This window comes from Thunnus maccoyii, chromosome 22 (assembly GCF_910596095.1).
Source record: "Thunnus maccoyii chromosome 22, fThuMac1.1, whole genome shotgun sequence".
Lineage (NCBI taxonomy): Eukaryota > Metazoa > Chordata > Actinopteri > Scombriformes > Scombridae > Thunnus > Thunnus maccoyii.
In genome coordinates this window covers 10797793-10811996 of record NC_056554.1, presented here as the reverse complement: position 1 = coordinate 10811996, position 14204 = coordinate 10797793, and the positions used below count along the sequence as shown (strand labels likewise).

The 14204-nt window shown below is 37.8% G+C and overlaps 1 protein-coding gene across 14 annotated transcripts in view; it reads left to right on the top strand.

Annotated features, from left to right (window-relative positions):
- Positions 1-14204, top strand: part of LOC121889010 (receptor-type tyrosine-protein phosphatase delta) — a 369584-nt gene that overhangs the window by 149639 nt on the left and 205741 nt on the right. For all 14 annotated transcript variants that reach the window (XM_042400705.1, XM_042400691.1, XM_042400694.1 and 11 more), the window contains exon 7: positions 4489-4532. The gene's annotated coding sequence lies outside the window, so the exon portion shown is untranslated. The remainder of the gene's footprint in view (positions 1-4488; positions 4533-14204) is intronic.

Here is a 14204-nt window from a genome sequence, read left to right as displayed (position 1 = left end):
TGGAAGCCGCATATAACTGTTATTGTGTGTGTATATATAAAAATTGATTTATGTGGCCTATCATTTAACAGGCACAATATGTGGCTGAATATGGGCTAATATAATATTACAGAATAAGTGAGAGGGTTAGGGAAAGGGCCAGGTGCTGCCTCAAGGTGAAGAAAGTATGATCAGAGCCCAAAGACCTACTACAAGATACATCATTATTCCATAAAATACACTATATTTCAACATTTACAGCACTGTGAGACTGTCTGGTTATGGCATATGCAGAGGGAATAAAATATACTATATTTTATTTTTAACTAAATATCAGGGTACTGTCAATTTGAAAAAATAAAGAAACTTATACAAATATATGGCAGGAATAAGGGACTGTATGAAAATTACTGGGGTGGGGTGTGGGGATGACTCTTAAAAAAAGAATAAATAGAAATGACCTCCAACACCCTCCCCCAACATGTCAAAATCAGTATTGACAGTGTATCCTAATTGAACCATAATATCTTCACTGAAAGATAATCATGCATTAAAAATGATGGCATTATAGCAAACATAAACAATGGTAGGTATTCTAGTCACTATATTTTTAATAAAGAGCACTAAGCAAACAGTTATTACAGACACCTAATAAGTGAAATACTTTATGGGTTAACCTATTATGAAACATTACTTTTCCTTTTTGTGATGGTGGGAACAACTATTACTGGAGATAATGTTTAATCACTTGTATCCATAAAGTTTCTTTGTTAAATTGACATATCGGCCCTAAAAGCTACCAGTTGATTATGATGGGCAAATAAGGACAGGGCTGCTGTGCAAATCTAAAAGCCATTGCACATCATCATTTATCAGTCTCTCCAGGATTTGACTTTTTTTGTGATTATTGTGGCCAAAAATGCTTCAGTTTGTAGTGGCTTTTTTCAAAAATTGCTTTTTTTTTGCTGTAAAATTGCAGGAATTGAGGAAAATTGCAAGCAAAGGAAGATAACTTTTCTTTGATTTTTTTTTTTTTTCAACTACTACCTATGGAGAGTCATATGTAATCACTTCCTTCAATAAAAAGCATACCACAGAAACAACTATATTTCAGTGCTAATTTTTATTAATTAGCACTGAAATGATTAATTAATCTTATTTTATGAACATGAGAACCAAATACTGTACTTGAGTTCCTTTCATGATATATTAAATAAACTTTCACCTCAACATTAGCACCAAATAAAATCAGTCAATAATGCTGTTAAAATGAATCAATTTACATATTACAAATATAGTTTCATTTCCAAAGTGCTCATTTTTATGTGTGAGGTAGGTTATGTCTGTCTTTGCTGTCTTAACAACACATCACCTTGTATTCCTCTGACTAACTTAATGCAAACCTAATTTGGGAACATTTGGGACATATGTTTTATATTATGTCTATGGCAGTAATTTTTGTTGGCAGGTGAGATTTGTCCATCTTCCACCTGAATGCGCACCTGAATCTTCGCTGAATGCGCACCGCGATGACATGAGTTACCATGACACCAAATACGACAATTGGTCCAAATCACATGCAGTCTGTTGATCTGGCCATCTCATGTGGAAAAGTTGCGGTCATTTGACAAAACTGCGAGCTCTCTTAAATATTTCGCAGATTTCTTGAATTAATTACTGCGATCGCAAAATCACACTTTCCTGGAGGGAATGATTTATAACTATGTGATCATCTTTTTTTCTACAATAAATCTTGCAGGGGAAGGCTGAGTTGAAATACAAATATGGGTTGAGAAAATAAAAAACCCTCCCTTACACTCTCCAGCAAAAACAAATACATAAATCTCATTTTGACCTCCTTCCACCCCAATAATTTTCATACAGTCCCTAATCAAAAAATGCTTGAACCTAAAAGATGCATGCATTCATCTATACTACACTGCATCCTAAATCACACAGTAGATACGTGTTTTTATACACATTTAACCACAGAAATAAATCTAAATTAATGTTTGAGACCCTTTTAAGGGCTTCATATGGAGTCTTGTATACAAATCATAGATCTGAAAAACTACTTTTCTGTTATGAATATCGGTCTCTCACCCCATTAAATGCAGTAGGGTGAAATAGGCTTGGCGGTAGCAAACAGCCTAATGTTTACCTCTTGGCGCAGAGCTGGTGCCATGTCCAGACTTGTAAATCAGGCCCATTGAGGTAGCATAATGCTGATGATTATGACAGCCAGTCGCATGGGAGTGATAGAGGGACATTGAGTTATGGGTTTGGGGAGGATGCCCAGAACTGAAGAGTCTCACAAATGGAGAAGCACTTTCACCAAAACACAAGTCCCCAGATGGGGACTAATGCTGCAGTTGGCGGCTGTGCCACCCAAATGAGTGCACATTAGCTGCTCAAAACCCACAGAATAGTGAAGTATGTTTGTTTTTTTTTTATTTCACAGTTTTGCTGCTTCTCTCTATTACTGCTAGATAATTTTTTTTTTTTTAAAAAAACACAGACTGCATTAAAGGGCAAGACACAGCCAAAGTATTTTGAAAGTGTTTTGTGTTGCACTGGCATGCAGTGCATCACTTAACTAGATGACTTCATGATGATGGGAAATGCATTTTCATTCACTGTATTACTAAAGAATGTACTGTTTGCATTCTGCTTTATTCATTCCCCTTTGCGGATGAACGATCATTCATTCACATTGATCGTCAGCCATGATAATATAATCAGGCGTAAAGCCTGACAAGGCTGGCCGGTCCGATAGATCAGAGCTGCTGACAGCAGAGCTATGCACAGGTCATAAACCCTCACCTTCCCTGTTTGACCCCACATCAATTTGGCTCTTTCCAATATGAATGCAAATAACAATGCATTTTTGGTGACATGTTTATGGTTATCTCTGTATCTTCCATCGCTCCGCCTGCTGACCCTAAATGTGCTGATGTTACGGAGCTAATGGGATTCAACAAGCTAACCTATTTCTCACCAGTGGTCAGCTCCAAAACAACCCCCCCCCTCCCCTCCAACAACACCTCAAAACGTAAACACAAGCATCCGCACATGCCCTCTCTTGCACACACACATACACACATGTATGCACACCTACATGTCCTCTACCCCAGTCACTTGTGTATGCATTGAGCTGATAAGTACTGCGGTTCATTTTCCCCATGGCAAAGCACAGTAAAAAACTGGGGAGTAATAATTGCTTTGGGGGGGCGAGACGATGATGGCTAAATATGCTTGATTGCCTCCTAAGCTTTGGTGCTGTGTAATGAAATATGGCTGCTGCAGACAGGGGCTCCCGTGCGATAGCTTTCTTGTCACTTTCTCACAAATCCGGCCTAATTGAATATTCCTCACCACATCAAAACGGCAGGCGCCCTAATATTCCTCTGTTCTACAATTTAATTTGTGGATTCATTAGCATGAACAGGGTGTATAGGGAGAACCCAGATAACACGGAACTCAGCAAAACACACTGTTGATGAAGTCAGGTTAAACCATATCCTCACCTGGATAAGTATGTCCCCCTGTCATTTACACGTTAGGACCCCAGAGCTCTAAAGAAGTGATTTAATATTAACATCCATGAAGACCCTTTAATGCAACTAAATATCATCGGTTTCTGTTTTACATAGAAATCAGCCAACTACATTCACACAGAAAATGGACTCTGAATTAACAGGAATGAGAAGTTCTGGGCAGAGACTACTGTAATCATGACATTCATAATCATCATCGCTAATCATCTCATTCCACTGCCACAAAGCCCCTACAATAACGTTTTAAAAGATAATGAGTCAAATTAAAGCTCACACAGTGTAGCAAAAAAAAAAAAAAAATTAATAAATAAAAATAAAAATAAACATGTTTATCCCCCCAACGCCTTTTTGGTGTAACCACCCAAAGCACATTTCTCCCTCTTGGTTAAATAAGTAGCTAATCATTTACAAGAATATTAGTCCACAGGCTTATATGGGCACAGCAGCATCTGCTAATGCATTTTAGCAAGAATATAGCCTGAGAAAATCTTCCCAGTACATTAAATGCAAGACAGTGTTTTATTTTTTTTGTTGGTTTTTTTTTTCTCTTTTGCTTGCAGAATAACTCACGAGCCTAATTTGTTGTGCTACTTAAAGGAAAATGTAATTACACTTGTTTTCATTATCATTCACAAAGCCAATCGATAACTGTGGTTAAGTCATTCTCTGCTGCACATGCAATTTTCTGTTCCTTCAACTAGAATTTGGTTGCAAAACAAGTATTCTGTACTTAACAGTTTTTAATAAAATAACTAATTAGTTTTTTTTTTTATTGCAAAGACAGCAAAAGTAATTTTTGCTTTACGTTTATTGAGCATTCCTTGATGTTAAGAGATAGTTACACGCGGGGTGATAAATGCATAGAATTGTGCAGATGCTCAGTCTATACTCCGCATACGAAGACTGAATAAGCTATTCATCCTGCTCCTGTCTGTCTTTCTCATTTATGCAGTTCTCTTTCCTGAGACGTCAACCACAGGATGAGGCCTGCGGCAGGTAAGAATCTGAAAAGAATAGCTGATGAGCTGAGAACAGGACCTGTTCTGACCTCTGTTTTGCATCATTTCCCATTTGCTTAAATTTCGTAAGACACATCAAGGGTGCTGGTTTTCACATTTATCACCAAAGAGTTCGCGCTGATCATGTGTCCGAGTATCCGTCTTTGTTTAAAAGAGGAACTGCCCGTTTTGAGTGCTGAGACAGGCCAGAGAATATGTCAAGCGATATCAAATTCAGCGCTAAGCTGAATCTCGACTCCAGCTGGACCCCCTCACTTCCCCCCCCCCCCCCCTCCATCTCCTGACCTGTGACAGGGCGGGGGAAACAGACTATATCTGGCAACCTAAACCTTTTTAAAGTGACTGAGAGAGTGAGGGAGACTGACTGGCACTGATGGGACCAGACTAGGACTGTGTGATGCTGTGCTGCACTGCGCCCAGGCCTCACAAGCCTGATTGATAGAGTGTGATGAGACTGTCACTGAGCAAGGAGAGCAGCAGAGAGATAGGCTAGATGGAGGGAGGAAAGTGGGCTGACCAGGCTAGAGAGATAGAGAGAAATAAATTTGAGAACATGTGAAGGATGAAGTGGGGGAATGAAGTGGCTGGATGGAATGTGTTTCGGACATATGAAGGATGGGGAGATGGAGGGGGCAGGGGGTAAGGCATGGAAAGGTGAGTCAGATACCGGAGGTCTGAAAGGCTCAACTTATATGCAAGGGAAGTTTGGTATAGACAGATTCAATTCACATTATATCTTTGAGAAATGCACCGTGAAATCTACAAAAATATAAAACGCGTGGTGTATTCAAAACACACATTCTGAAGCAAACACATAACAAATTAAGTCACACAATGTCTCATGTACCATTCAAATGCCACAGAGAAGAGCCATGAAAACAGCTTGTTTTGGTTTTGATTTGTCTGTCTCTGACCTTCCTACCTTCATGAAGCCCCTGAAGTCCTCAAGATTTAATTTTATTTTTGATAACACGAGTTATTTTCTATGATTTGTGAGCATGAGATTATAAAAAAAAAATATAATAAAATTAAACTTTTTCAGGAGTTTGTCTTTGGGGGGCTCTGTATGGCTCCGCCCCAATAAAGAGGAAGTGTATGGAATTTTATTTTTTGCACTTATTGAATTGAAATTGTTCACAAAGTATGAACTATTAAGGCTATTCAGAGTTACAAGGACACATAGCTTTGGCAAATTCCATTCACCAGCATTGTGTCAGTGAAATTTCTATCTTGTGATTACGTCTACTGAGTTTCAGGTAATACACTAATATGAGAATGAGCAGTGTGCAAGAGGCTCACCAACAACATATTATTTGTTTTCCCTGCAATGTCAGCTTTTTAAATATAAAATCTGGTAGCAGCAACAAGTACAAGTTTACTTTATTCACATTCACTGAAACCACAGTCTTTTCCCAGTGAACATAATCAATTACATTTCCTCCAATGTATACTTGTCAAAAACAAATTAGCAGCAAATAAACATAATTTTGAAGAGCTGGAAATGAAATCTAAAAATGACAATTCATATTGATATGCAAATGAGCCAAGATCTTCAGCTTTTGATATACAAAAACACATATTTCCTTTACTGTAGGATGTCCATGTGAATGCCATAAACAGTTTATTTGCTTGTTTATCAGACTATGAGCACCTGCTTTGGACACAATATTAGATCTTGTGGACACATGGCATCTTGGCAGTGAATGGAATACAGGCTGAGCTAAAGCCCTGTTCTGGGAATTCCACAGTTAGTGATTTCAGACTCAATAAAGGCACCATGTTTTACTTTTATCCTTGCCTGAGGAAAGAAGGCTGACTCACCAGAACGCCAAAGTTATTATTAGTGCCTCACATGTGCGGAGAAAAGCTATGTGTATTTGCGTGTGTGTGTGTGTGTGCGTGAAAGAGAGAGAGAGAGAGAGAGAGAGGCTGGGCTGCAGCAGCATTCGGTAAGTGCATGCAGGAGCAGCATGAGGAGCTCTTATCTGCCGCCTGCCAAGCCCTGACCAGGGCCCTGACTCCTGCACTCCCTCCCTCTGTCCCTCTCCAGTGGGGCTTCCCACTAGTCTGCTATAGGCAAGGCGGCCAGGTAAAATGAGCAATTCCCATTCAGGGACAGGGGCGCCGTGTAGACTCTCCCTGTGAAATGGCTGCTCACTTTGGCAGATCAATGCACTCTCTTTCCCTCTTGCACTGCCACTGAGTGATAGCCAGGGAAAAAAAAAAGAAAAGAAGGGGAAAAATGAGTATGGGTAGAGTGAAGGGAGAGGGGGGGTTTGTACGGGTGTTTGTTTGTATACAGTATGTGTGTGTGTCGAGGGGGTAGGGTGTTAGCAGGGCATTTAATGATATTTGCCATGGCTGCTCTGAGTGAGTGCTGTTGGAGGAAAATGGGAGATGCTTTGCATAAACTCAGAAGACATGCAATATTGCTGTTGCCTCTTTGGGAAGTAAAAGTGCCGTTCCCAGTCCCAACGGATATGAGAATATTCAGCCGCTGAACTGGAAATTTTGCCAATATGAATTATATTAGTGGAAATCATATTAAAATGCTTAGTTGTGCCAAAATGAATTCTGTATCTCTACAGGGATGAGACTCATGTGTCAGACATTTATTGCGTAGGCACAGGTTGGACATAAAGGATCAAGTAAAACTATGAGAAAATATGGACATAATCTGAGCTAATTTTAAATGAAATAACTTGTTGAATTCTTTATATATACTGCATATGTACTTTGATTACTGTATGTTCTTGGTAAATGTAAAGTAATAAATCTGAATTGTGTTAGGGATGGTGTAAGGCCAGCCAATGATGCTAAAGATAAAATGACAGCATACACACACACACACACGTACACATATTATATATATATATATATGCATGTTCCACATTATTATTAAAGAAAATTCATCTTATATTCCATATTATAGAAGACCCTTCATTATGCTCAAATCCAATCTTTCTAATTTGAATATTGCAGAGGTGCAAGTACACCAGTCTCCTGAGCAACTGTTATCCATTCTTATATGTCTATTATCAAAACCACTGCCATTGAAAAAATTAAAAGAAATCTAATGTGAGCATTTTTTCTAAACATTCACACACTCTCTGACCATACCAAGCACATACATGTACCCTGAATTATGTTTGGCTACAGATGACTTCAACAGTGCATTCCCTTGATTGGTTATCGGTTACATCAAGCATGCCTGCCGGCAAGAGATTCATGGTCACATCTATTATTTAAATCTCAAAACTCACCCATAAATCTATCATTCCCATAATTAACTCTCACAAAAATTTTCTGGTTCATTAGATTAATTCATCATGACCTTTAAACAACTTATGTGAACTGCTCATCTGCAACTGCTGCCAAACAAATACATCAGCTTTGTACTTGCTACAGTAACAAAGCTGCTCAAAGGGTTCAACATATTACAGGTTTTATTACTAGTGATTATTGTATTGTAACCTTAATACAGTACAGATACAATACAGACTGTTAATACTATTATCTACATCCATGGTTAATAATCTGTACCAAAAGGAAAAGCGTCATCCAGATATCAAATAACATTTGTAAATGGGGGTATTAAATTAGACTGTAAATCAATGTGCAGATTGATTACTAAGAGAATTTGCAATATAGAAACTATTAAATAGTGAATACAAGTGTCACTTTTCCACTGAAATTACTATTTCTGGTACAAAGACTGCACAAGTCTACATGTCTGCTGCTTCTGGAGCGGTGACTTATTAGCAATCTTGTTAGCAATCTTTGCTTCTAGAAATTCTCTTGGACTACTACCATGTTGAAATCTGAGGACCCAACTTTGTTTCCAAACTACAGGACAATAAACTTTCAGAAAATAATTCTCACTTGTCACCATACTGCACATCTCAATAGTAAATATGTAGACAACTTTAGTTTGGTTTTACTCTTTGATAGGTTAAAATGTATGAAGAATCTTCTGTCCCTCTATAGGGGAACCAAAACAACCCAAATGTTGATTTGTATTGTATTTAATTCTGAACTCTCTTGTATTGCTGGTTCCAATTGGATCTATTAATCATTAACGTAAAATCGCATATCTTAATATAAATCTTGACCATCATCTTTCCTCCTCAGCCTATTATCATATTTTTCAAAGCTGGATAAGAAACTATGTATCCACAACAAGACTACGTCCTATTTTCACTGAGTTTGACACACATCTTGATGTAGCCATACTCGTACAATCTCTCAATTTGGTCTCATAAGAACAAGGAATATTTTAATGACTGTTAACTAAAAACTCCCTAAAATTGCCTTCACCTGCAGATCATTTGGTCCATGTTTAGCACACAGAGATCTTCCGTGTTCCTGTAAGCATAGCAAACAGCTGTGCACCTCAGTGGAAGGGTTGATTAAAATTTATAAGGAAATGAAATCACCTTACTCCCTCTTGTAAATCATGAAGGAATGATAGTCTCTGAGCAATCCAAACCACTTCAGATTCATTAAAGACTGCTTGCCAAATCTATGCTGACTTAAAATGGTATACTGAACAAACTGAAAAAGCAATGCCTCCATGAATTAGCAAATGAATTAAGCATCCTGTTTGAACAGGGAAGTACAGAATCACTTGACCTGAGAAATTGTATTCTTTGTACAATATAAGAACAACCCTTTTACAATATTATCATAATTGCAGCCAGAGTCTTAATCATCCAATGTGTAGATATGAAATACGTTTTTAGAGCTTTACTATTTCATTTTACAAGCCCATAAAACATTTCCAAATGAATTCAAATGGAAAGCTTCCTGACTCACAGATAGATCCAAATGAATGACTCATTCAATCTCCACTGCTTTTAACAGAATATTTGGTGATGCCAACCTCATATTGTGCATTTTATATTTTAGTGACAAATGTGGCAGACATACTGTTTTAACCTTTATTGCTACAGTACTTTTCAGAGAGCTCCCTTATTAAACAACTCTATAGCTATTTTTTTCTAAACTTTATATTTTGCCTTTCTCTTTGTTCTAAATGGTCATTTGTTATTTTTTTCTTCCCATTCACACTGTCCTGATGTTTTTTTTTCTCAGTCTCAAGTCTCTTAACATCGGTGAAGACTCAGTTGAAAACATAGTCAGACCTATGCAGACATGACAGCAATAAAGTGCACTTGATTACATGGTTGAAAGTAAGGACAAGGAGACAGAAGAGCAAAGAATAAGGAAAAAAAAAAAAAAACAGAGCCTCTCAGCTTTGATCGCACTGAACATTTTGAAGTAAGAAAGTCCTGCTTGTGTGCAGTCTTGGCAGAGGCAGGTGCAGGGGGATTGAAACTTGATCATCAGCTGTCAAGGCAGTAATGAACAGTGTTTACTAGTAAAACCATGCGCTGCCACAATTCAGGGTGAGAAATGTCAGAGTGTCCATTTTTCCCAAGCTAGTCAGAAGCAACACTGTCAGGGTTTGGGCAGTAAACAATAGGAAAAGAGAGGAAAGACAGCAACAAGGTGCTTTCTCAGTTTCACCTATTACAGTCAGAGTGAGAGGGAAAGAGTGGTACAATGTCAAGCCTAGAAAAATAGAGACGCTTGCAAAGAGTAGCAAAAGTGGATTGCAAGTGGATTCCATTTGGCAGACACATAATGATAGCTGTTAAACAAAACTGAGGGAAGGAAAGCAGGAGAGGCTGAGAGAGAGGCACAAAGACAGACAGAGGATACGAGACAGACAGGCAGAGAGACACCTGCTGTTGCATCACCTGCTGTAATAATAGTGTTGACATTCAAATAGAAAGCCCTGACAATAGGAGCTGGCTGAGGCAGCACTCGGTATGCAAATAAAAAGAACACATCAGGAAATTTAAGCTAGCATCAGGACTTTTCATAGCATGCATTGAAAACCACTTGACCCTTTGCTTCCCACAAGTGCTTATGTATTATGTGTGTGCGCGCATGTGTTCGTGTGCAGGCAAGTGAGCACAGTTGACACATTAAATGAGCTGATTTACCACTGAAGTCAATTCATTGCATACTAACTCAGCATCTAAGGCTATAAATAGAAGTATACAGCACCTTTGTTTATACTGTATTTAAACACAGTGTGTAATGAAGTTAATTATTTCTTTGCTTTCAAATGCAAATAATTAAATATGTGCTGTAGTGTACAGGGTTTGTTTTTGGCTTGATTGGCATTCCAATTCCACTCACACTTCCACTCTTTTATTCTTGCTGTCACAGTATCTTGGATACCCAGGTTAAACATAATTCAAAAACGGAAAGGATCATTAGTTGGCAAATTCATTCTTGACTCTGTCCGTCATGCACCTCACATGGCCCCAAAGGGTCTATCAATCAAAATCAGATTCAGCTGATATCACATTCACCACTGCACATATTTTATTCCCTTTTAAGTGCTCAGCAGTCTTTTGTATCAATGTAGACCTACAGTGATTGGAGTAGAAACTTTTCATGTTTGAACTCAGTGAGGTTTCAAGGACTGCAGATATCAGCAGATCCTCGCTGATGCAGAGGTCAATAGCTATTATAGTAAAAGCAATAGTCAATATGCTGCTCTCACAATACAGCCCTGGATGTGGTCTTCAAAAGCTGTGACCCTTTCCTACAACAATTTGATGACAAATCTGATGGTTTTAAAAAACACTGTGATTGTTTGTCTCGTCAGAGTTTTTTTCTACATTATGTGAAGGCAAAGTGAGGAGCTACGTGTCTCAACTATACACAAAGTAAACTCTATTAGGGCCTTGATGGCTGTTCCAAAGTCTATTGGGTGTTTGCCATCAATTCCCTTTGGAAAGGCTTGGGCGTGGAGCTTAGGGCTGCCAAATCACAACCAGCACTTTAAATCACTGCTAAAAACTCACCTTTATTGACCTACCTTTTACAGAATTATCTTTAACTAATTGATTTCCACATTTTTCATTGTGGTACCCTCAATCCAGCAATATATTCATCAAAAGCCAAAGGACATTCTCCTTCTCCATACCTCTATCAAGCTTCAGTTTATGGCATTTGAGGAAATTAATTTTCATAAAACACTACTGTTCTTCTTTGTACCAATATAAAAGCTGATGTCATGTTGAAAATGTAAATTCAACTGTAGAATGTTTGATGTCATGTCTCAGACAACTCGTAATCAGCAATAGACACATTATGTGGATTTTTTTTTTTTCTTTATGAACCCAGATAGGTAACTCAAAATTTTTTTCACACATATTGACCAGATAGATGCACTGTTTTGCTTACAAAACAGAGAGTAATCAAATTATCTTGACTTAATATGGATGTGGCTTCCTGGGTTAAAGGTAAATCTGTCATACAAAATGGTTTTCATTATTGCTGTGTTTTGAATTTTGTCAAACCTACTTGCTGCTATTTGTCTTTCATAGCTAACACAACCCATTTTTACCGTAGATATAGGTCTCCAGTTGGATGGTGGTAAATCAAACAGCCAACAATGAACCTGCACGATGTTTTCATTCTGGTGAAAACAAAACAAATAATAAATGAGGAAAAGGAAAGGCCCTAATCTGGAGCCTTGTGGCACTCCATTATGTTATATCATGAACATTATCTATACTCCCTAAGTATACAGACTTAAATCATATCAATTATCAACTCCTGTCTATTTTAGAATTAAAAGGAAAACAAATTATGTTTTCATACACTTAACATTACACCATTGTGTCCATATTGGTTGATTCTGCAAGACATTTTGTGCTTTTCATAAAATGGGCCAAAAAATAAAGAGACACTGTAGTGCATATCCAATCTCAAACAAACAATTAATATTTCCTTAACCTTAACAAGTCGTTCTAGTCATGTAATTGTAACCATACATATTGTGGGAGTAAGTAATGTAACAAGCACAATGTAAATGCAAAAAAAAATATTGTCATTGAATCCTGGGTTTAGCAGAATAGTCCAAAACCAGAGTTCTGTCTCTTGATGCGGTTGGTATGTTAATATTATCATAGAAAAGGACTTGCAGTTATTGCCATTGTGCTCGTCACTTGTTAAATCTTAGTTGTACATAGAGGAAAAAAATATTACAAAGAAGAATTCTGAATAATTTGATTTGAATATCTGAATGTATTCAAAAAAGGGAAAAGAAAAGAAATGCTCTGATTTATACAAGGGAGCTGAGGAGCGCAGACAAGCTTGAGCGACTTTTAAGTTTTCTATGGGAAATGAGATTTGGAATATGACAGAGCTCCTAATATCCTTACGCACAGCTTCCCAGCATGTATGCTAATGCCCTGTCCTGACCACTAATACACAACAGGAAAAGTGGGCTAAATAAAATGAAGGAGGAAGCTGTGAAATATAATTCTGAATGCCTATAACGACTACAGTATCAGCCGTCTTGGATCTGTACTTCTTCATTCGGATGTTCTCATTTGTATCCACACCTGTGTCATTCACAGCCTTACGTCTTTACCTAATTTCATGGTCTACAGGTTTGGATGGATGGCTCTGCTGCAACTTGTACACTGAGGGGAGGAGAGAGAGTACCATTAGTGTGTGCATCTGTGTGAGTGTGCACTCATACAATAACACAATTGTGGAAGAGCGAATGAGAGAGTCAGAGAGAGAGAGAGAGAGAGAGAAGGGATGTGCTGCTACAATAGCATAGAGAATTGTAGTCACTGCCAGATATTAACCTTTTAACCTTGCACTTTTCTGTTAACAAAAATACATTAAGCTCCTGTTGGATAGCTGACAGTGAATTGGGGTTTTACAGACTTATACTAAGCGTGACTGAATGATCAGAGGTGAACCCATTTAGTGGTATGCGCTTGAATTACAGTAAAACTCAGCTAAAACACATATGTTAAAGCAAGAGAATTTAATACAGAATTTGGTGACAGCAACTGTTATTGCCATCTATGATCTGAATGTTACATGAACCACATTCAAGTGGGAAAGCTAGAACCTAAAATCACAGATAAAAGAGATGATTAGATAACTGACATTTCTCAACCAACTGTAAGTAATTCCTTCAAAGAGCTTTGTACAGCATAATGCACCTTTTTTGTTAATGTAATTGCTTGGCATATTCTTAAGCAAAGTGTGAGCAATGCCCTTTTAGTTTGCCAAAGTATCTAGTGGTATAACAGCTTATTTAGCCAAACCAGGCATGACACCAATTATACTGGAGAGAAATCGATTCCAACAAAGCACTCTGTTGGGACAAACAATAAAATGATCAAAGAGAGTGGATGTTCTGCTTTTTATCCCAGTCAAAATATGTAATTTTTGAAGCTATTAAAAGTATTCTCCAGCATGACATTAATGCGTGGATACAAAGACACACAGAAAAATGAGCAAGAAAACACAAAGAAGTGAAGATGAAACAACAGATTCCACAATTTTGTAGCAAAAACAGAAGAGCCATTAAGTCCTATCTCATTCCTTCACTGCAAATTTTCTTTTCTGTTCCAAGTCAACAGCATTTTAGTACAGACAGAATTCAAGATTGCACGCATTCATTGATAAAGTCGGTGACATTTTCTTTGAAAAATCTGTGGCTCACAGTGCAGGCTAATGTCCAGCGTCCAAGCTCTGTGTTATTTAGTGTTTATTTTTCACACGTTTAATTCAAATGCTCTTGCGAGAAGCAAGAGTA